Source organism: Rattus norvegicus, chromosome 8 (genome assembly GCF_021556685.1).
Source record: "Rattus norvegicus strain SHRSP/BbbUtx chromosome 8, alternate assembly SHRSP_T2T, whole genome shotgun sequence".
In the NCBI taxonomy this organism is placed as follows: domain Eukaryota; kingdom Metazoa; phylum Chordata; class Mammalia; order Rodentia; family Muridae; genus Rattus; species Rattus norvegicus.
Window position 1 is genome coordinate 124,902,094 of NC_141541.1, and position 23,649 is coordinate 124,925,742.

At 44.8% G+C, this 23,649-nt stretch overlaps 1 pseudogene; it reads right to left on the reverse strand.

The window, feature by feature from the left end:
- Positions 1-15,095: 15,095 nt before the first annotated feature.
- Positions 15,096-16,082, reverse strand: Vdac2-ps5 (voltage-dependent anion channel 2, pseudogene 5; annotated as a pseudogene).
- Between the last annotated feature and the right edge of the window lie 7,567 nt (positions 16,083-23,649).

Genomic DNA, 23,649 nt, shown 5'->3' on the forward strand with positions numbered 1-23,649 from the left:
CACAGTGTAAATCATCAGGGACAAGGGAGGAGCTCGTGAGGCTCAACCCTAACTGCTAAGCTAATGGCAGATGTCAGCTGTTAGGAGAGGGGAAGCCATTTTCCATGGGGGTATGGCCACTGGTATGCTCCAAGGGACGGGTCTACATATACACACATCTAGGCAACACTAACTGTACTTAGTGGGTTATTAAAAATAAGTGAAGAAGGCAAGAAGCCAGAATGGTGATGCCTTAGGAGAATGGGGGCGGGGTGGGGGAGACCATAATGTATTGTATACATGTCCAAAATTCTCAATGAATAAACAAAAAATAACGTTTAAAAATTAAATAAACTACTGGGAGATGGTAAAGTTGAGAATATGGGTCCTGGCTGGGGAAAGTGGGTCATAGATGATGATGATGATGGGTCTTTGAAGAGAGTGACTTTCCCTGGCCCCTTCCTGAGCAGCCTAACCCTTCTTCTCTCCCACTGTTTGTGTCAGGTTAATATCACTATGTGATATTAAGTACCACATAAAAGACACATAGAGCATCCTCTCGCCTGAGTCTACTTGATACCCTTAAATGTGCAGGATACAACATTGGTGCAAGTTTCCTCGCACTTGCCAACTCCCTCTGCTGTTGGCGCCTGATGCCAGAAGGTAAGAAAGGTGCAGAGGCAAGGGCAGAGTTCACTGGAGATTACGGTCATCAGCTGATAAATGAGGTGAGGGGGCAAATAGCTAGATACCGAGAGATTAGGCCCATTGTTGCTAATGTGGTCAACGTGATAGGATCTAGAACCACCTAGAAGACAGCTCTGAGAGCATGTCTGTGATGGGCGTTGACTGTGGGAAGACACATCCTAAAATGTAGGTGGCACCTTCTCTACATAGAAGGAGAAAGCCAGATGAACACTGTATTTAACTCTCTGCTTCCTGTCTGTGAGAGCAATGTGTCCGAGTGCCTCACCTTTTCCTGCCACGACTTCTCCAGGATGGACTGTTCTTTCCAAGTGTGAAGCAAAATAAACCCTAACCCTGGCTGCCACATGCTTTGTTGGAACAATGAGAAAAGTTAGTAATGGAAGGCCCAGAGGAAAACTCAACGGCTAACTAAAAGTGACAGGCGTTGGGTCTGAGGCTGGCTTCAGGGAGAAAATGAGAGCTTCAGAGAAGGTGAATCCATCAAGGCCATGCTCAAAACTTCCAGATGAGCATTTTAGCTTGGTTTTCCTGAATGAAAGAAACCTTTTATACAGACAGAGCGCCAACTGACACTTAGCCTTGGGCAGCCCATAGTGACCAGTGGATGTTGAGGAAGAAGCAGGGTTCATGAGAAAGCCACCCTATCCTTTCTACAGATGTGAACCAAGAACAACCTCAGGCCTGAGGATGTCAGGAAACATTTGCCACCCTTAGAGTAAAACTGACACAACCCCATGTTTGGAGAGGAAAATGATGACAGAACAGCCAACTTCAGCCCACAATATTTTAAATGGACATCAGCTACCTATAATGTAGGTGGTCCCATCCCATGGACTGGGGCCCCTAACTGCATGAAAAGGGGAAAGCAAGCTATACACCATCATGCCCTTCTCTCTGCTCACTGTCGAAGCAGAATGACCTTGAGTTCCTGAACTCCCGCATAGTAAATGTGACTGTAGTTTTATTGACCAAGGACCTAACCTTCCATCTGCTCACCACATTCATCAGATGAAAAGAAATGATGGTGTCCCCTGAGTGTTCAGAATCCTGAGCATTCTGAACCTCGACGAATCCCCTGGAGGGGATTCCAGCCAGGACACTGTTTTTAAAGGAGACACGGAGTGTTGGAGAATGAAGGTGACTGCCCAAGAATGCGAAATCAGCAAATGGCTGAATTGTAAGTGACACCAGTGAACTGGACTTGAAGTCCCAGTCCCTCACCACTCAGACACACCATCTCCTGAACATTCTCCCAGTTTGACATTTAGATCTTACTCTAGGTCAACCATAGTGTGTTGCAGTAAAAATAAAAATCAGATCCATGGCTACTGGTTCCTGCACGTTCCCACTCTGTGCAGAACCTCAGAGCCACGCACTCTGGCTGTCTCTCTGCCAGCCGCATTCACATACTGTCCCCTTGGCGGGTTGTTACCCTGCCTGACACACACATTGAATTCCAGGGGCCATTCTAGCGTGGCAGCACGCCATGCCAACCCCAGGCATTCTATAGCCTAACACGGCTTCCAGAACTGAGAGGGGTTTTCTAGCTGCCCACCAGGAACTTTGCTCACATCCCCTGTAGCCCAGTAAAATCAAAGCTCTAGAAACTTGTAGTTTAACAGTTAGATTCATGTGTCAAATTCTCAATCTACAATGCATCCACAGAATAAATTCACCGCCAATTAATAAAGACAGAAACCGCCCACCTAGAATAGTGTGCCTCACAATACACACCTGCGCTCACATGCTCACCAATCGAATGTCTGAAATCAAATCAACAATATACAGCGAATGCAGCAGAGTACAGCATAAACCTCCTGAGGCAGACATGACTCATTTCAAGGGACTCAGGGATTCAGTGCACATCTCAAAATCTGCAGGAAGGTGGCAGCTGGTAACTGGGAAGGTTTCTGATGACGTGGACTTGGCCTGATGTGGTGGGAGGGTAAAACCCACACAGTAGACACAAAGGAACTCCAGATGGACTTCAGTGTGGGCAGCCAGGAGTCAGATTGGTGACCGGTGAAAATGAAGTCCAAAGGGGAGACACTGTGTGGGAAAAGCATGCAGTCAGCTTCCAGGTACAGCGACTTGGATTTTATTATGTTTCATCTGACTGGTAGAGTCACAGCATCCCCCTGCTGCTGGATCACAGAGTGAGTGCGAGAGAGTAAACATCACGGGAAGAGAGCTTTCCCCCTTGTAGCTCACATCTGTTAACAGCTGGGCTCTACACTGACCAAATGTTGTATGGAGGAAATAGTTCAGAGCATTTCTGGAGTTACTTTGATGGTTGTTCTTCACCGTGAAAAACCAATTTTCAGAAAGTAAACAGAGCGCCCGGCAGAACGTGAAAGGAAGGAAAACCTGACTCTGTACAGAATTACATTGGTTCCCGCTCTCGTGCCCTAGAACCAGGAGAGAAGCAGCCTTGGATGTCAGCAAGTTATCTTTTCAGTTAGGAAGAGCAAATGTGTAGACCAGGAGCCCCACCCCCTCCCACTGGTCTCTTTCCTCACCTCAGATCTCAATTTCTTAGAAGATAAAGTTCACAGAAGTAGAGCACAGGGTATGTTCACACAATTAACTTGCATATGGCGATGCCAGATTTGAAATTATTGCTAATTAAAGGTACGGGAAAGTACTGTTTTCATATGAGCAGGAGCTCAGGGGGGTGTAGGACAGATCTGGCTTCTGTTTAGGTCATTTTATGAAGCAAGAACTGGGGGCCAAGGAGGTAATGGCCAGTAAACAAGATATACAATGAGAGAATTTTCTTCTGTATGAGATTTAATCAGGTCACGACATTCAATGTCCCTGGAGACTCCGACTCAGATACTGTGGCTGGAGTTTAAAAAAGAACTTGAATAATGTTAAGATCAACAGAAATATTAGACACAAGTAGTCAAACTCAGTGCCAAGATGGGAACATGTGACCTTAGAAATCTGGAAAGAGTTCGTGAGGCGACTCCGTGCTCCACTTTAACCTAGAAGCATGCCGAGCTTTGAATGGTGCCAGGTAAGCATTCTCTATTCACCATCTTCAACAGCTTTGAAGGCAGACTGCATCAATGTAACCAGAGATATGATGTGGTGTGTGTGTATGCACATGTGCATGTGTGTGTGTGCACATGTATGTATGCATGCGTGTGTGTGTCCATGTGCATGCATGTGTGTATGTGTGTGTGTCCATGTGCATGTGTGTGTGTGTGTGCACTCTTGTGTGTAAATGAGGATGTACTTTTGCTATAGCATGCACGTGGAGATCAAAGAACAAATCTCAGGAGTCCGTCCTTACCTTCTAAGATAGGATCTTTCATGGCTCCCTGTGGTACACACTGGGCTAGCTGGTCTGAGGGCTTCCGGAGACTCTCCTATGTCTGCCTCTCATCACACTGTAGGGCCGGAATTACAGGAGGGTGCTACCCTGTTGTATCCAGCTTTGTGGGTTGGAACTCAGACCTTCCCATTCGTCTGGCAAGTATTTTGCCCATTGTTCATCCATGTCCCCCAGCGCAAGAATGCATTTCCTTTGAGAGCCGACCTTTTGAGATTTAGATTTTGACTGAGGAATCTCTGGGGAAATAAATACCATTGCTCCCTTGACTTTGGTGGCTATGAAAAGATTAAGTTTGCCTACACTGCCCATCCAGTTGTAGCATTACCAAACATTCCAAAGACTAACATATACTCCTTCTTGCGAAGCCCCAGGGCCCAGTGATGTGCCCTGACCTAGAGGTGCAGTTACCAAATCTCTGTAGGATCTGCATGGTTGGGGGTAGTGTCAGCTGAGACCGCCCAGCTCTTTTCCATGGGGCATCTCTTCCTGCAAAGACTGACCTAATTTAAGCCTAATTCAATCTTAAAACCCTGGCAAGGTCCAGAAGAGAAAACACAACAAGCATAGCCCCTGAGGTCCAGATCTGAAATGCTCTACCACTCTTAAACCAAGCAAACCTCACAGCTGGCCCAGATTTCGGAGGGGGTAGAGAGACTTCGCATCTTGGGGAAGAGTCATGAGGCAGGCAGAAGGCAGGATTAGAGTGACAGGGAAAGGTGACCGTTAACTTACTCCTGGTCAACTTTACGCCATTAACAAAAACAATGATAAAGGCTATTGAGTCGGAAGTTAAGCCCAAGAAGCTGAAACACACCGGTTTCTAAATTTCTCTAGGTAATAGTGTGGGTCTAGGATCCAGAAGAGAGAGCCAGGAAGTGAAATTCTGATTCACTGATATAATCAAACTATTCGCCACACAGTGGGAAGGGAAGGAGGCTCTGCTCAGAGACTTTGTCTCTGACATTGTTCTACCAGCAGGAGGGCTTTCTCCTCCTTGTAAATAAGCTCAGAATTGTCTCAGCACTGATAGCATTTGCTGTCTGCACAAACAGCTTTCTGGTGTATTGATCAGGTTTGGTTTATGTGTATTAGATAATCTCACTTAAAGAATTAACCTATACAATACACTCTGAAACAGAAAAATACATCACGCACACACAATTATCCAGTCAGCTAAAAGGTAACAAGATTTGAAATAAGACTTACTGTATCACTGTTTTAAACTCCCGGCAACAATATTATAGAGTAATCTAGTATAATAAATACCCACGTGGCATCATGGAATACATTAACAGGGACATGGACAAAGGACCAAAGTACTTCTAGCCAGAGGAAAAATCGGGTAATTCATATCCTCTCATTCCCATCCTGAATTAATAAAGAATAATTCAAGATGTATTAGCTAGGTCATGAAGATGTTTAAAGATCTACCTGGCTCAACCGCTGATTTTCACCTAAATTAATTCCAATATTATTTAGACCTTTCTGAACCAAAACAATTTTTTTTGTAATCTAAGCTGACACCATAATAGCCTCATAATAAACACATTCACATCTGTTTTTATCAAGTGATGTGTGAAACACTTTAATGAAAGTCGCCCAGTACAGTCGTCATTGCAACCCATGAGGTGAACAATATTGTTTCATTTAACAGTGATTAAGCGATGTCTGTGTCATCATCACAGCTAAGTGAGAGGATGGGGCGTCTATCTGAAATCACAGGAAGTGGTCCTTTTGCTCCTCTATTTCCATTTCAATGCCTGTGCTAAAGACCAAACCCACAGCGGTCATGAAAACAAAGCCATGTGCTTCAAATGAAACCACAAGTTCCCTAGTATGGCTGTCATTAAGAAAGCGCCCACTTCTCTGCTGTCTTAAAGCTTCAGCTCCTGTCAGTTTGCATCCCCTTTATTTTGGAGTACAAAGATGGTTAAGGGTTACACCTGACAACAGAAAGGGAGGGAAATGACTGTAAGTTAACTACTTGAGAAAAAAAAAAAAAGTGGGCCGAAGTAGTGGAATTTCCCCATAATTGATTGGATAATAAAGACCACAAGAAGCCAATCACTGGGTGAGGAGGAGGCGGGGCTTCTGGGTCCGAGGGTTCCGGGGAGGAAGAGGGAACCCAGGAGAAAGGAAGCTTCTTTTGGATGATGGGAACAGAAAGAGGCAACCAACATGTAGGATGGGGGCTGTTAGTTCGGGTGGCAGAACGGAATCCACCAGGATCCGCCACCGGAAGATTTCTAACATAGAATAGTTGGTGAGATTAGGATTCTAGATTCCTCTCCCAGCGATTGTGTTATCTGTTGATTCTAAACTAAGATTGCCTAGTGTTTTCCATTTCGATGCCATTCACCTGAGCTCCCGAGAAAGGTCACTGCGGCCAAGCATGGGTTTGCAAGAGTGCATCCCAGCTAGCGGTGGAGACTTGGGAGTACTAAGCGGGGTCTGGCAGCAGTCTGTCTGGGGGAGGAGAGAGCCATCTTGGAGCTCTGGAGAGGCAGAGCCAGCTTTGGTGGGACAGGCTTTGGCAAAAGGGAAAACATTTGGTCTCGGGCTCGTATGGGCTGGGAACAGAACGAGACCTCCAGTCGGTGCCTAGCCGGTGATAGCGTGGATTGATTTTTTTAATATTACACGCTACAGGCAGAGTCCTCTTGTCTAATTGGCCAGGGATCAGCAATATTAATATGGTAAGTGCTCCGAGCCCAGGTTCTGGAGCGACAAACTGGACAAAACAACAACAAGCCGAACTCTGCCTGCCTGTGAGAGACAGGCATGATAGAAATAAGGCTTTGCTGATGCGAGCCTCTGAGGCGTGGGAGTGGTTGGTTACACATGTCACATCTCGAGTGATATATGTGGTGCTCAAAAGTTGTTCATCCCCAAATGAAGACTCGGGGCGCCACACCAAACCCATGCGCTACCAAAGAAAACAGTAGGGATGCCTGTTAGTCAGCGTTCCAAAACTCTGATGAAACAGGGAGACAACATCTATAGTAAATGAATGGTTTGGGCTCACAGTTTCAGTCTATGTGGTGGGTGGGCTATGTGTTCTGGGGCCTGTGAGGCGGAGGGTATATGTCGCTATAAAGTTGCTCCCTCCTGACAGCCAGGAAATAGGCAGAGAGGAAGATGGGGTCTGAGCTACCAGCATTCCCTCCGAGGATACAGTCAATCTCCTCCCACTAGGTTCTACCTCCCTCTAGGGTCACCTACCTCCCACTAGGTCACTTCCTCAGAGCACCACAGACTGGCAACCAGTAACTTAGCAGAGGAGCCTTTAGGGGACGTGTAAGATCCAAACTGTACCTGTAATCCCAGCACTTGGCCTAGCAAGCACAAGGCCCTGGGTTCAGTCCCCAGCTCCGGAAAAAAAAAAAAAAAAAGAAAGAAACAATTTGTGACCCTGCCATGTAGACTCTCGACCCCACTAACTAGGTCATGGCTACTGCCTGGAGATTCACCAAGTGAATTCTCTTAACATCCAGACTCTGGGACAGATGAGCTTACGTGCTGTAGCCCTAGTGAATTTGTGGAGGATGACTTTTGCTTTGGCTCTGATGTTTGCATTTTGGAGACAGTCTTGCTCACTAGAACTCACCGTGTGGACTGTGCTTGGCCTCAGACCTTCAGCGATTTCAGGCATGCACTACCATGGTCAACTCTTGAATGGTTAATAAAAATACCCTTCTAAATGCTCACTGTTTGTTTCCAAACATTGTTTTAGAGACGGCTTATCCAACTACTGTGCTTGTCCAGGTACTAAGAAAGCCACCTCTAAATACACTCTTGATTGTTATTTTTTTTTTTTTTTTTGGTTCTTTTTTTCGGAGCTGGGGACCGAACCCAGGGCCTTGCACTTCCTAGGCAAGCGCTCTACCACTGAGCTAAATCCCCAACCCCTCTTGATTGTTATTTTATGTGTATGAGTACTTTGTCTACAGGAGTGTATGTATGTATGTGTACCATGTGTGTTTCTGTTGCCTTGGAAGATCAGAGGAAGCATCATATGCCCTGGAACTGAAGTTATCAATGGTTGTGAACCACTACCTAGTTGCTGGGATTTGATCATGGTCTGGAAGAACAACCAGTGTCTTAACTATTGATCAATCTTTCCAACTCCACACTTCTGGTGGAAAGAGAAGAAGAGAGAGAGAGAAGGGAAGAGAGGGAGGGGAGTGGGAGGAAGTGAGAGAGAGACTTTCTTGGTTTGTCTCTGATGCAAATTTTGAAATTAACCAATCAAAATGAAAATTTCCTTAATAAAATTGCTTAATAAAACTAATACGAGGAACCTTTTCAGAATAATACAGGGTGGAAACAACCTGACAAGTCAAAGAGAGCAAACCTTTGGTGATCAAATGAACAGTCTAGATGCTACTACGGGGGTCACATGATTATCCCTTACCAAATATTGGCTGCATTTTCTTTATCAAGCCATATTTAACAAATATTTCACTAATTCCTAATGGGAAAGCTAAGATTCACACAGAAATACCTATGATTTATGGGCAATGGTACAGGAAACCATTGGACTTAGACTATACTGCACATGCATTTACTCGCTAGCAGAAATCTGGTGCCCTCATGGAATCTTTACAGTCTTAACAACACAATTTTGGGTCGGGGGGCTGGAGAGATGGTTCAGTGGTTAAACCCCCTAGCAACTGCCTGTTATTCTTGTCCACAGAGATCTGATGCCTCTGTCCTTTGTGAGCACCGGCATGCATGTGCACACACACCCACAGAGATACATAATTAAAAGTTAAAAATTTGATCCTTAGGAAGTTACAGTTCTGAGAGTACTAAGTACACTGAGTAGGTAAATTTGAGCAGTGAATCTAAGGTTAACATTTGCTACCCCCGCTCCGGAGCCCAGACTGAGCAAAAAGAGCCGACACAATTTAGGTAGAAGGAACCTTGGCCTAACTTATTCCTGTGTGAGCCGTTACACACCATCGCCTGGGTTTTAAAATCGGCATGCATACACAGGCTGCGCACACATGTACTATGAACACGTATCTATCATGTGTTCTCAATGTGGGTCCTGCTGACCTTTGCAGCCAACAATCTGTCATAGACCGAGCCAACTGGAGACCAACACCAGCCCCAGCAGAGAACTTGGGACTAGATGTTACAAACGTTGCTATTGGTTGGTTCATTCCTGCAGTTCCAGGTTGGGGGGTCAAGCCATGAGTAGCACACGTGTTAGGCAAGCATTCTACCACTGAGCTATACCCCAGCCTGGCCAGGAACCTATTGACATACATTTACTGGGTGCCTATACATAGACTTAAATGGATGCTTTACTAATCTTTTAGGAAGCTTGTACAACTCCAGGACAGCTCATTAAAAAAAAAACACACATTCTTTTCATAAAAGGAGCACTGAAGAAGAAAATATTGAAACCTTACTTGTCAACGTTTTATACGAAAAATTTCAAGGAACTTAAATCTCATCCCAGCTAAATTTTCAACATGCTTTATCTAGCCAAGCTCCACTCCGACATGAACATTAGATATAAAACAGTGAAATTACGTAAGTGCACAGGGAAGGGAGAAGGATGCCGGGATGCGGGATGCGGGATGTCAGTTGTGCATCTGTGGTCCAGTGTGTGGTCCAGCGTGTGGGTTACCACTTCTTGAACTCTCTGCCAGGACTCCAGAGGCTGTGCCTTTAAGCTGAGCCAACTACAGCTGCCTGAAGAACTTGTGTGGAATGTGGAATGTTATGGGAGTCTGTCTGGTCATGGCCATGGCGGCTCTGGCTCTGTTTGTGGGCAGGCAGCACGCTCACATTTCTGTTACTTTATCCTGATGCAAGTTGCCATGGAGACTGGCATGAAGGAGGCAGTCAGCCAGGTAGAGTTCTAAGTTGAAGAACACACACACACACACACACACACACACACACGTACACACGCTCTTTGACCTAGTCATTGCCTATTTGGGCATATGGTTAAATTTCTGTTTCTTGTCTAACTTGACAACGAATGGAAACAAAACAAAACATCGAAAAAAACCACCCTACCATCAGACAAATATCAGTTACTGACTTCACCCATTAAATGCAATCCCACACAGCCTGGAGGAGCAGCAAGCAGGCAACTGCTGGCAGGACCTACCAGTTTGCTTGGGCGAAAGATAGAGCTTACAAAGAAAGGAAAGGGATCTGGGCCGTGGGGATGTCCTACAGTTAAAGACAAACGTGACCTGGTCAGGTGTGGCGACTCACACCTGTAATTGAAGCACTCTATAGCCTGAGGCAGGAGGATTCCTGTGGGCTTTAAACCAATGTACTCTACAGAGTGATGCTTCCAAAGCAAAAGATGGGGGAGTGAGAGCAAGGCTAGACAACGTGAGTGGCCTACAAAAACGTTATAAAGTGACATGGCCTTAATTCTATTTGTCCATCAAAGTGTAGAGCATCATATAAGGCTTGGAGATTTTTGCTGCTGCTTTTTTCTAAGCAGCTAAATTGGGTTTTATTTTTCTTTGGAATTCTGAAAGACCTTAAATTTAATATAGTATTTGGTGTTCAGAACACTTTTCACTTCGGCATTCAAATTCAGGCGTTTTGTCAAAAGCGGTGATAGAGTGCTGAAGTGCGCCTAATTTGGGAGAGATTCAGGAAAATCAGAACCCGTGGTAGTTTCCCCAAACCACACCGCAGACATACACAAGACCACTGTGAATTCCACTTAGCGCTTATTTAAAAACGAATCTCTACAGAACATACACAGTTGATAAAACAACCCACGTTATCTATCCAGGATGGAAACCATGCCGAAAGCATCCCTATATTCCCGACTTCGAGAGAGAAGACGGTAAGAGCATAGTCTCCAACCAAAGCAGAAAACACATGTGAGACTTGCCTTTCTGTGATGATTGCTGTTTTGACTGGAAATTGGCTCCTAACCAAGCCACTGTCTGGGTCTTACCTGTGTGTGAATAAGTGTACACACATGAGCACACTCACACATGTACTATAAACACACCCCTCCACATTCCACACACCGCCACCACCACCTCCACTACCATCACCACGAGGTATATTGATAACCTTTTACATAATCTGAGAGATGGGGAACTACAGGCAGGTGAACCCTGGAGACTCCTTGGCCAGCCAGCCTAGCCTTCTGAAAGAGTCCCAGGCCAGTGAGACTCAGGAGGACACGGAAGAGGGGGAGGGGGAGGATGGTGCTAGAGGAACAGCAGCTGCATTTGTTCTCTCATCTCCACAGAAATGCCCACATACATGCAGACATGCACATGCAAACACACATACCCACCCAGACCCGGGTTGTTATAACAGAATATAGAACATGGAATAAATATTCATCCTAAAATGCTACCCATCTCCAATGGTATTTGAGCATCGTTGCATTTAGTTCAGAACTCATCAACTGTCCTACCATGACGTGTTAGTGAAGGTATGTCAGAGATTAATTGAAACATCACTTCCATGGCCTTTCTCCCTGCCCTCACCCCCAACCCCAGGCTCTAACCTTTGCTGGGACTTTAAGCAATCCTGAAAATGAGACCCCCCCTCCTCGACAAGGGCTCTATGATTTTTTTAACTTTCCAGGAATAAAATGAGTGGCATGTCCCCACTGGATCATTAGGCTTTGAAAGATTCGCCTGTGCAAAACATATGAAAGTTGGTTAAACGAAGAGCTAGTCTGGGGGGAGGTAGACAACAGAGAGGCTAAAATAGTCATTTTCTTTCAGAGCTGAAATTGTGTGGAGGATAATTTTCCTCTAGTGGCACCCAGCAAAGGGGAGAGTTTATCTCACGCGTTTTATCGCAGAGATAGTTTAAGAGTGATTCCATCCATGGGTCTCCTAGGGACAAAGTTGTCCCTGGCAGGCCTGTGCCTGTGCGGGATGCTCAGGAGACGCAAACCGGGACGTTGGTGTATGTAACTGTTTCACCGTTGCGTACATTTTAGTCATGTCGCCTCCGGTTCCCTTCCATCATCCACGTCCCTCTTCCGTTTCTGCTCAGCGAGTCCTCACTTACTTTCTTCTCTCTTTGTTGTGTGTGTGCCCTCCCCCCCCCCACTGCGTTTCTTCAGTTCCTCACGTGAGTATGTGTGGGGGGTTACTAGGTGGACCAAAGGAAACCCACCTATAGCTAAGCCACTGAAGAAAGCCACGCCCCTTCCCTAATACACATTCACTGGGAGGGGCGTGGCCTGCGGGGCCCAATGTCTCATAGACATTTGGTTGGTAGTTCTTGTGATCGCCCTGTACCTGCTCTACTCCTTTATTCTGAGATGCCCAGAACATCTGTGTCTAATGGTAGCCTGCTGCCCACCTCTTTATAACCTAACTAGATTCCGCTCTATCATCTTTCTCCGGATGAAACTCCTCTGTCCAGAATTTGCCTCCTGCAGAGCCTGCTGCATGGTCTAACACGGGGGCTAAACGTTGATAATCTGATATAAATGTGGTTAACGGGTAAGAGGGATCAGTTGACTGCTACTCTGGATGACAGAGATATGCAGCATGGACAGACCAGGGGACTCAGAACACCTTCAGGAACCTGTGAAGAGACTTCTAGGTTTTCAAGTAGAAGAAAGAGAATGAGCTTTTGTATCACAGTGTTTTTGTACATAACAGTAATATTTGTCTATTTTTCTCTCTTCATTTCATACGTGTGTGCCCATGTATGTGTGTGCACATTGTGTGCACATGTACAAACATCAAGACCCAAAGACATCCTTCATCGTAAGTCCACCTTATTCAACAAGACAGGGTGTCTCAATCAAACCCAGAGTTCACCAGACCTCAGCCAGATGGCTAATGTGATGAACTAGCTTGTTCTGGGGTTCCCTTGGCTCCTGCCTTCCAAGGTTGGAATTAAAGGCAGGTCGCTATGCTCTCCTGCCACTGGCTGGGCTCTTGTGACACAGCACTGCTCCTTGTGCTTTCTCCTCAGGTATGTCAACCTCGGAGCCATTCCCAAGACTGACCCTTGTTGTTCAACAACAGAGTCCTAAAATAGAATCCTTACTGATTTCAATTGAGGAAGACGCCCAAGAGGACAAAAGTGCTTAGAGCCCAGGACATTTCAATGTGGAATGTGCTATGTAGTGACTGGGGCCTTGGCCGATCAGGAATATGCATTTGTTGATCTTCTTTCTTCCACTCATGTCTAATTAATTTTGGATTATTTCTGTGTGATGAATTTCTTTCAGAATAGGAATCAAAAGTTATGTTTTAGAAGTAATGCATGTGTGTGTGTGTGTGTGTGTGTGTGTGTGTTTGTATGTACAGTATTTGTATGGTCTATGTACATGCATGTATGTAAGTGTGTAGTCTGTGCACACATATACAGCAGTCAGAGGATGTCAGGTGTTCTGCTTTGTCCTTTTCTGTCCTAGACATTTGAGACATTGTCTGTCACTGATCCCAAAGATGGCTGTTTGCTAACAACTCATATTAATCCCCTTGCCTTCAACCCCACACCCCTATGATTACAAGTATACATGTGATTGTGGCTGTGCCCTGTGTTTTGTGGGGTTCCTATGGGGAACCCAGTAGGCTCTGTCTTTGGGCAGCATGAGTTCATATCCACTGAGCCATCGTCCCAGGCAGAGAAGTATTTTTCAATGTCAATTTGCAAATGATCAAAATGATTTGTAGTTGAGACAGCCAAAATAAAACCAGGTATCATGACCTTTAGGCAAAAATATGTGTCCTTTCTGTGTAGTGTAGCTCAGTGGCATGGTGTCTTTGTGGCCAGCCATCAGTGTCTGTCAATATTGACTGACTTGTCGGCAGAGGAAGGAGTCCTGGTAGTGAGTTCCTGCTCATGTGGAGACCCATGTTCATATGATTATTCATTCAAGGGCTCAAACGCCTACCTTTACATGGAAGGGAGATTAAAGTGCTAAGCCACATTGTATTCCATATCCAAACCCACAACTTTGGCACAATGGCTTTCTAGAATTGCTTAAATAGTTATAGCTTTAAAGTCCATCTAAGTTCTGATAAGAAAAGGACACGCTAGGGGACTAATTGTTTGGTCAGGGACCAAAGAAATACCATCTGTGCACAGACTTTGGGGCACACTTAAATATCCTTTATATATTGTATAGTGATCAAAAGATAGGATCATGTGAGAAAGCTCCCAATTTGAAGAAAAATGTCAAGTTGCATTTAAAAGTATGACTCAGAATTTTTATCCCAGTCAAAGACTTTTTTTCCCTACATCTACATGCGTACTCATATGTGTGTAGAGGGGTGTGTGTGTGTGTGTGTGTGTGTGTGTGTGTGTGTGTGTGTGTGTGTGTGTGTGTAGGGCCACAGGTCAATAGTAGGTGTCTTCCTCAATCACCACCATCTTACTTTTTAATTCCCCACCTCGTTTTGCTGTCTTATTTTTAAAGGAAATTTTCTTACTGAGCATGAAGTTCACCAGCTCAACTAGACTGTGTGACCAGGAAACCCCAATGGACTTCCTGTCTTTGCCTTCCCAGCATGAGACTACAGCACAGCGGATGATCCCGGGGATCAAACGCACATCGTCATGTGTGTGTGGCGAGCATTGACTTGCTACGGTGTTCCCCTAGTTCTAGCATGAGCTTCCTGCCAGTGTCCTCATGCATCCAAGGGGACTCACGGAACGTGGCACCAAGCTCTGGGTACAGAGCTCGCCCCAGTAAGTGTCTATTGCTTCTGAGGTTGTCTTTGAATTCTCATTTGGTTTAGTAGGTCATCTGAGCTCTACAGGAAAATCTGGAAGCATCAACACAGGAAATCTTGGTAATTAACACAGGAGGGCATTGTTTCTCTGTGATAAGCAATAGAGGCGCCAAGCAGTGGGTTGCTATAGACCTTACTGGAAAATATGGAGGCTGAAACCTGATTGTTACTCTGATGTCCTTAATATTTCACTCTACTAACACTTTATTTTTTGGCATGGTTTTCATAAACGTCTATTTCATCATCAGTGGGTAGCACATTTAACTGTACTTAACTGTACATTTAAATAATGTATAGGAGGCCACACGGCCGCAGCGCTGATAACGTGATAACCATCCGACTAGAAACCAGCCAACAGGTGACTGTCTAAATATTTAAAACATAGCTCTTGCTTAATAATCCTTTGATGTGATCACCTTCTTGGGGGGAAGGGGGAGCCTGCTGGTCGAATGGAAATATATTAAGGCCAAATCTTCTGATATCCGTTCCCAAAGGTTTCTTTTAACTGGATTAAGCCTCCAATTCCAAGGCAAGCCCAAGTTTGTGGCCTTCAGCATTAAAGCTCTTCCTGTCTACCAGAGCAGACAGTGTAAGCTTCCCAGCCGGCCTCAGGGTCTGAGTATAGCCCACTCCAATTAAACTAGAGTTGTTGACCTTTGCAGAAATAAAAGCAGTGGGGTCCAACTGGTATTCAGCTACAATGCCAAAATGAGTGCAGTTGGTACCCGATGTCCAAGCAAGGTTTACTGAAGTCAAAAATCTTCACATGTTTTCTGATAAACTGATCCTCCAAATTCTGACCCATTATTTACATTTGTGTAACTGCGAAGTTACTCCTTGTCGACTTAGACTTGGCACTGTCAAAAGTCAATTGGTACCCAGCAAGCCAGCCCTCGTAACCAAAGACAGCTGACCTGGATGGCAGGTCCAGCAAAATCAAAATCAACATCATAGCCAAGGTTTGTACATTCCCTCTTGTAAGCAGACTTGATTTTTACACTTTTCTTTCCTGTGTTCGGTGAAGACGTGGTGTCCAAGGTCAGTTTCAAACCTTGACAAATCTGGTCTTCAACTGCAATCCCTGTCCCCAGAGTGTTGTCCAGTGTTCCATTTCTTGATGAAAGTCGGACCATACTCACACCGTTTGTACTTGGTCTCCAGAGTCCCACTGACTTTGCCAGCGTCTGCATTAGAGGAGTCAGATTTTGAAAACCCCACACCGCCGCATGACGTCGTTTCCACGACCAACTTTACCAACCCAAAGCCAAGTCCTTTGTTGAAAATGTCTCTGGCAGCTTTGCCAAGGTCAGCATAGGGTGGAGGGATACACATTGGCCGTGGACATGCTGGTACACAACACTCAGCCATGGAGAAGTCGTGGAGGGAAAAGGTGATCTTCGGGTGTCCTGAGGGGCGCTGCGGCCACCACTGACTCCCAGCTGAGGCTACTCCGTTATCTGGAAGTTGCACTGCGGCCGCCGCGGCTGGAGGGCCAAGTGAAGCCTGCTAACACTTTAAAAAGATTCCGTGGTATGAGACAGAATGCTCTGTGTCCAGTCCCTTATCATATCAAAGTGCTCTTAAGCAAAAGAGATTTATGTTTTAGACTCAGCTTCCTATTATGACTCTAATTTAGATAACCCAAGTAATGATTTTGCTTGGTGTTAAATTCCTGGGCTAAAGCCACAGCTACTTCTGTTTCCTGAGCTGATGTATTTGGGGCAGGGAAGCAATCTTTTTGTTTTTCCTTTGGTCACAATAAGAGGTGAACGTTAATAACTTCAAGGCAGTTAGAACTCGTAGCCCTGTCTACTCTGTCTAGAGATCTAAAGAACTGTGGTGAGTCATCCTCAAAGCGCCTCTGTAAAGCAGCAAACCATGATGGTAACTCTCCTGCATCCCTTCACAGTCAGATCTACTCTGAAGTAGGCCTGCAGAGGCAGCCCAAAGGCAGGAAGGTCTTGGGCCTGGAAGAATCTCATAAGCATAAGAATCAGCACTTGGAGCAAGGGGGTGGCTCGGTGGGTACAGCGTGCACCTTGCAAGCATGAGGACTTGTTAGTTAGCTCTGAGTGGCAGCATCCTCCTGGAACCCCAGTGAACTGGGGAAAGACAGGTAGACCCCTGGGGAAAACATGACCAGGAAATAAAATGGAGAATGATAGAGGCCCTCATGCTAGCCCCTAGCCTTCATATGCACATCTATAAGTGCATGAACTTGTATGCATACAATACCACACACACACACACACACACATACATGCACACCTTAAAACCAGAGTGAAGCATAAGGAAGAGAGATGCTGGCAGTCTGCATCAGAGATGAGACCTCAGAGCAGGGCGGGCCTGACTTATGCACAATTCAGGGGACATGTTTATGGGTCATCTTGGCTGACAATGTGGAGTGTAGATGGCATACAGACCAGGAGAGGAGAATGAGGAGTGACCAGAAAAGGACCAAGTGCTTACAGCATGCACTGTGTTAGCATCATATGTTGTCAGGCATGCACACACACATACCACATGCACACAAAGCCAGCAGTGATACACAGGAACGCAACTGCTTTGCTGGCCTTAAAAGGCTAATGGCATGAGACCATGAAAAGTGGAATCAAAGTCACAACTGTCGTAAAGTTCATTTGAGATATTTCTGGGAACCCTCATTCTAGCTGGATATATATGGCCTCCAGTTTCTCCAGCCCCAGACAGAAGTCAACAAGACAGTAAAGTTATGTGTAGCAGGAGACTTGCTTAAGGTGCTGGAGAGATAGCTTAGCAGGTAAGAATATTACTGTTCTGACAGATGGCCTTGCTTGAAGGTGCTTCTTCTAGTGCTGGGGAATTCGATGCCCTCTCCTGGCTTCTGACTGGGCCTGCCTGAATACACTACGTGAAATCACATGCAGAAAAACACATACTGATGTGTTTAAACTTTAAAAATAAAATGAATCATTTTTGTTTTGTTAAGTTGTTTGTTTGTTTGTTTGTTTTGAAACAGTGTTTCTCTATGTAGACCTAGCTATTCTGGAACTCACTCTAGACCAGGCTAGCCTCAAACTCAGAGATCCACCTGCTTCTGCCTTTCAAGTGCGGGAGTTAAAGACAGGAGCCATATCTGCCCAGCCATACATTTTCAAAAGTTTGTTCTTTTTAAAGAAAGAATTAAGATTAAGAGTCCTCAGCACAGCAATATCTACAAGAACCTCAAGCAGGAAAAAAACTGTCAGTTTGTCAGTTAAAGGTAAAAAATATGTAAAGTCTTACAGTATCCTAGTGAATAGTACAGTGATAAAAATAGGGAAAAACTACATTAATCCCATAAAAAAAATGAGGAACAAAAGTGAGACATAAGAGACATTCTTTATGATTCTTCGTATCTCAGGATCCAGAATAGGAAAGAATGGGACACTGAGATGGCTCAGAAGGAAAAGGGGCTTGCTGCCAAGTCTGATGACCTGAGTTCAATCCCTGGGGCCACTTGATATAAGAAAAATGTAAAAACTCAGTGCTATGTGTGGCTTCCATCAAAAATAAATTAATTACTCTTTTTTTGTAAGACATAAGGAAGAGATAAAAATTATCCAGCTATTTCTTCTGTACTAGTTATGGCTAGCATAAGTGGGTAAGAGGGAAGGGGGCTCTTGGTATTAATGACATTTTAGTTCTTCATCCGGGTGTGTGCACTAGGTGATAAGACATGAAAATGCACAATTACAGTCTGTGAACTTCTCCGTATTTAGCTAACCATCACTCAGTACGTTTACTTTCAAAACAATATCAAGGAATAGTACAGGGTGGAAGACTGATTATTAAAAAATCTGAGAGGGTGGGATGCCTATACAAAGATGGACACCTCCAGCCATATTTGGATGGTGCAGCGTGGTCCAGTACAGGAGACACCAGCTGAGAGACGCCAGCATCCCCAGTGGACAGTGAACACTCTTGTCAATCTTTCTCTGTCTCTCACCCATCCCCGCAGCAGCAGTGAGCTAGTAGGTTGGCCTCGAAGTCCCGATCTTCTCATCCGTAAAACTGGTGTATCTTGTAAGGTCTTTGGAAAGCAATTCTTAGTGCAAAGCTCGTTGTCAACAAGTGTGCTTTTTTGTGACTGTCCTGTTAAGGATCAGGTGGAGAAAGAACATAAAAAACCTGAGCTTCCGTCTTCCCTTGGAAAGGTATTTAATTCTGTCCAGCTCTAAGAACCAGAATTCTTCCATGCTTGCCCCAGTGAGGGAGCAGGAGAGGGCGGGGCCTCGGGGCGGGGCCTTGGGGCGGGGCCTCGGGGCGGGGCCTTGGGGCGGGGCTCGGGGAAGGGCTTCGGGGAGGGGCCTCAGTCTCATTAAGTAGCTGACTATGGAGGGCCATGTCAACATACCAACCTTGTCCAAGGCGAGGTGAAGCTGGAATGGTGGCCTGAGGATGGAAGACACCCTTCGATGTGAAGATGTGTTAGATGTGAAGAAGATAAGATGACGGGCTATGAAGAGGAAGAGCAGTCGAAAGTTTAAGTTACCACATCTCCTCAAGGTCTTGCTAACCACATCACCAGAGAAACAGCCTTCTCTCTCTGAGCCTTCAGCAAAAGATTAGCAGCTCAGAGTTAGGTCAAGAAGGCGTCACGTCTAAGCTCTTTGGAAATGGATACCCTCACAATAAAGCAAAAGAACTTTGGGAAGCATGACTCCCCAAACATGACTTGCTGTTGAGCATTAGGGATATTATCATTTTTTTTTAAAAAGAAAATATTCAAACGGTAAAGACAGTCAAAATAGACGTGACTACAGAGACGCGGGACCAGAACCTCCGAAGACTGAGCTGACGTCTGGCTTTTAGGAATGGCGACCAATGGTCTCCAGCGCTCTTCTAAGGGGACTTCAAGAGATTGAAACAAAACGACAAAACTGTCAATGAACTTGATACAGCCACATGCTGCCCCACCATGAAGGGCCATTGGCTTGTGAAATAGGAAAATCTGGCATCCCAGAGTCCTTAGCTCCTGAGAAATTATTAAAACTCAAACACTGCGACAAGAGCTCATTGAGCCTGAGCGAGAACCACGACTCCTCTCTGGAGGTTGCTACGATACAGCAGTCCCGGCGCTGTGGACAGGCAACGGGACTTGAGAAAAGCTGGATCAGAAGGCCACATGGACTAGAGAGGGGAATAACAAAGGCCAGCATCTGCCTTTGAGCAGCCAGTGCAGACTGGGCAGGAGTGGACACGTAAGCAGGTGCATGGACAGAGTTCGGCGACAGCAGCAGACTGGTGTCATCCCAGCCACAGTCTGGTCGCTGCTCCCATTCCTCCTCACTTATTCAGGCAACACACCAGTAATTTCCACAGCTGACTGGGTTGTTTAGTCAGTCCTCAACTTCCTTGGGTTTGCCCTTATGTGCAGACACACAGAGCTGCGAGCTTTAGCTAATGAACCAAATATATTGCCCCTATTTCTTTGTCTTTGTTCACTAACTGGTGATTCAATTGGGAACTGTGACCAAAGCTGTCTAACACAATTTGGCCTTTACAAACTAAAGTGTTCATTGTTAATGTTCTGTTACTCCCTGGACATGGACGGATTTTTTTTTCCTGTCCAATTTGGGTTCCAGATACTTTAATAAAATTTGAAACTAGATTTACTGCTTGATAATTGCCAAGAACACAAACGTGGCTGAAAGGGAGAACAAGAGAGGGAGAGAGGGAGGGAGGGAGGGGGAGAGAGGGAGAGAGAGAGAGAGAGAGAGAGAGAGAGAGAGAGAGAATATGCAAAAATGCGTTTACCATTTCTTTCCTTCATAATCTTGTTTAACATATAACGGAAATCAATTGTAAAACTTTTCTAATGATATTTTTACTTAAAGTAGTTTATTTCTTTTATGATTTTTATGTGTTTGAGTATTTTGCCTGCATGCATGCTTGTGCACCACATGAGCCTCGGGGTATGGGATAGCAAGAGCAGCAAGTGCTCTTAACCACAGAGCCATCTCTTCGGCACCTGTGAGACTTTAACAGACCTTTTTTTTTTTGGTTCTTTTTTTCGGAGCTGGGGACCGAACCCAGGGCCTTGCGCTTCCTAGGTAAGCGCTCTACCACTGAGCTAAATCCCCAGCCCCCAGACTTTTTAAATAATACTGTTAATTTATTTTTGCAAGGTTTAACACATGTATAAAATGTATCTAGAACATATCCACCACCTGTAGGGATCTTTAAGACTGAAGGCTAACAGGAAATATAAATGCATTCATAGTACAATGGTCAAATAGGTAGGAAACATCGCTAATACACAGGAGGTCACAGGTACCTTGTATTTTAAAGAACTGTGACTTCCTGTGTCCTTCCACTCTCCCCCTTTCTGTGTCACATTCTGCCCTCTTTCCCTCTCCTCCTCCCTGACTTCTCTCTCCCTTCTCAAATTCAATAAGCAATTTCTTTTTTAAGATTTATATTTTATGGGGTTGGGGATTTAGCTCAGCGGTAGAGCGCTTGCCTAGCGAGCGCAAGGCCCTGGGTTCGGTCCCCAGCTCCGAAAAAAAAGAAAAAAGAAAAAAAAAGATTTATATTTTATATTTCTATTTTCATGTATGAATGTTTTGTCTACATGTATGCGTGTGTGCCATGCATGTGTGTGCAGGGGCGTGCTGAGACGCCAGAAGTGTGTCAAACCTTCTGAAACTTGAGTTAAAGATGGTTGTGAGCCACCATGTGGTGCTGGAAACTGAATCTGGATCCTCGCAGCCACAGCTTGTAACCATTGAACTGTTTCTCTAGCCCCTTGCCGGGCAATTCCTTCCACTGTGATGGGATCCCAAGATTCAGAGGTGGTAAAACTATCCATAGAAAAGTCGGACAGTGTCTTATTTTCACCAGGAACAGTTTGCTCCCTGGTATATTCATGTGATGAAATAGAAAAACATAAAAATTAAAAGGGAAACATCAGCACTGACCCAGACAAAGGTTCTTATCCTCTTTCACTGTAGAAGAAGGTGGGTTAGAAAGAGTCCTGGAGTCAGGATGGCATCTAAACCCCTCCTCACACACACACTGCACCCGGAGATTTGTATCCTCTTAGCAACAGTGTCAAATAGGAGTCGCCTACAGATCCTGAGAACCGTGGGAAAGACAGTCCTTTGAGTCTCACTCTGAAAAATGAATGGAATCTCACTCTAAGAAATGAATGGTCTTGGAACCAGGATGTGGGTTACCTTGTTCTGTGATGTTTCAATTATTCAGTGAGAGAAAGTAAGATGCCGGAACATAGGAAAGCGATCTATTATCTTTCAAGATGTTTAAAATAATCTTCAGGGCATCATCTACAAGCACTGACACAAATATTATAGGTTTTGTTTATTTTGCAAAGCTTGTTCATTGAGTGTGTCGAAGGAATTAATTGAACCCACGCCAGTAGTTAGGTCTCAAGCTGTGTTCATATTTTTCACTAAATTATTCCAGTATTGCTTCTCGATTGCTTTCTGTATTGAATAACAGCAGACAGGGACAGCCTGCTAATTGAAACTTATCAATATTGTAATGCTGTTCTTTAATTTAAACTACAGGAGACAATCCACATCGAAATACCCAGAGTAACCTCTCTTTCGGCATTATCTCCTCCATCAGAATCCAGTCTAGTCAACAAAAACACTGATACAGTGTATAAACATTTAGAATAGCGCAACAGAAAGGAACAAAGTAACGTAAACTTGGAAGGTGGAAACACACAAACAAACATTCCTCCTGAGGAAACTTCTGAATGTTAAAAACAAATAAAGGACAATGTGTACTTCTGGGAGGATAAGATGGTGGTTCTGACAATGGAAGCTCTGAGTAAATGGAAAGAAGAGAGAAAAGCAGGTGGGGGACACAGGAGTAAGGAACATTCAGCAATGAGTCCCCTGGGCTTACATTATAGTCCATGAATCCCAGACAGAGAACTAAGCAGACAGCAGCAGGTCAGAAATAACGGTGGCTGTGAGAGCTCTCTTCCCCCAGATCCCATTCTATGTCTCCCCCAAACCAGGAAATGGGCAACTACAGTTAGGTTTTTTATCATGGAGACCACATGCCCATCAGGAGGAACTTAAAGAAGAAACTTACTTTGGCTCACAAATTTAAGAGATTTCAGTCCATCATCATGGTTGACTCTTGATTTTGAGTAGAGCTAAAGTTCATGGTTACTGGAGTAGATGGTGGTGGAGTCTCAGACAACATGACAACCGGGTCACAGAATATGATGAGTAGTAATAGAAATGGTCCAGGATTGGTCACAGGTCCCAAGAGCACACTGTAAGCTATGTCCTCCAACCTGATGCCACCTTTGACAGTATCCAGTTGGCTGGATAGTGAACTAAAGTTTGCACCAGTCAATGTATTAAACCCGCATGGTCTAGCCATCTCTAGAAACACCCTCATAGACACACCAAGAAGTGTTCTTTCCCAATTTCTGGATATCTTCTACTCTAATCAAATTGATAATCATGACTGCCCATCACTGGATACACTAAAAGGCAACCGTATGTAGATTTTCTCTCTGCCAACCATCACTATCTCTGGACACAGTACTCTACATACCAGCAAAGGTTGAGTGGGAAACTTACAGTTCCCTCCTTACAGAGTTATCACGAGGCATGCAGAGTCCATCACCAACGTGGTGTCCGAGAGCCTAAAGAAAAGCTAAGTGACAGAAAGGTCCAGTGAAACTCATGTCAACACATATCCAAGACAGTCTAAAGTTTGAGAAACAAAAACAGGAAAAAATATTGATAGCCACCAGAGATAAACAACACACGATTCAGCGTTTTTAGGAAAGCCACACAGGGCTAAAAGGAGCGATATATTGTTTATCAAGTATGTAAAGAACATTAGGCTCTGGACTCTACAGATGCTACAGCATCTTTCCAGACCGAGAAAAGA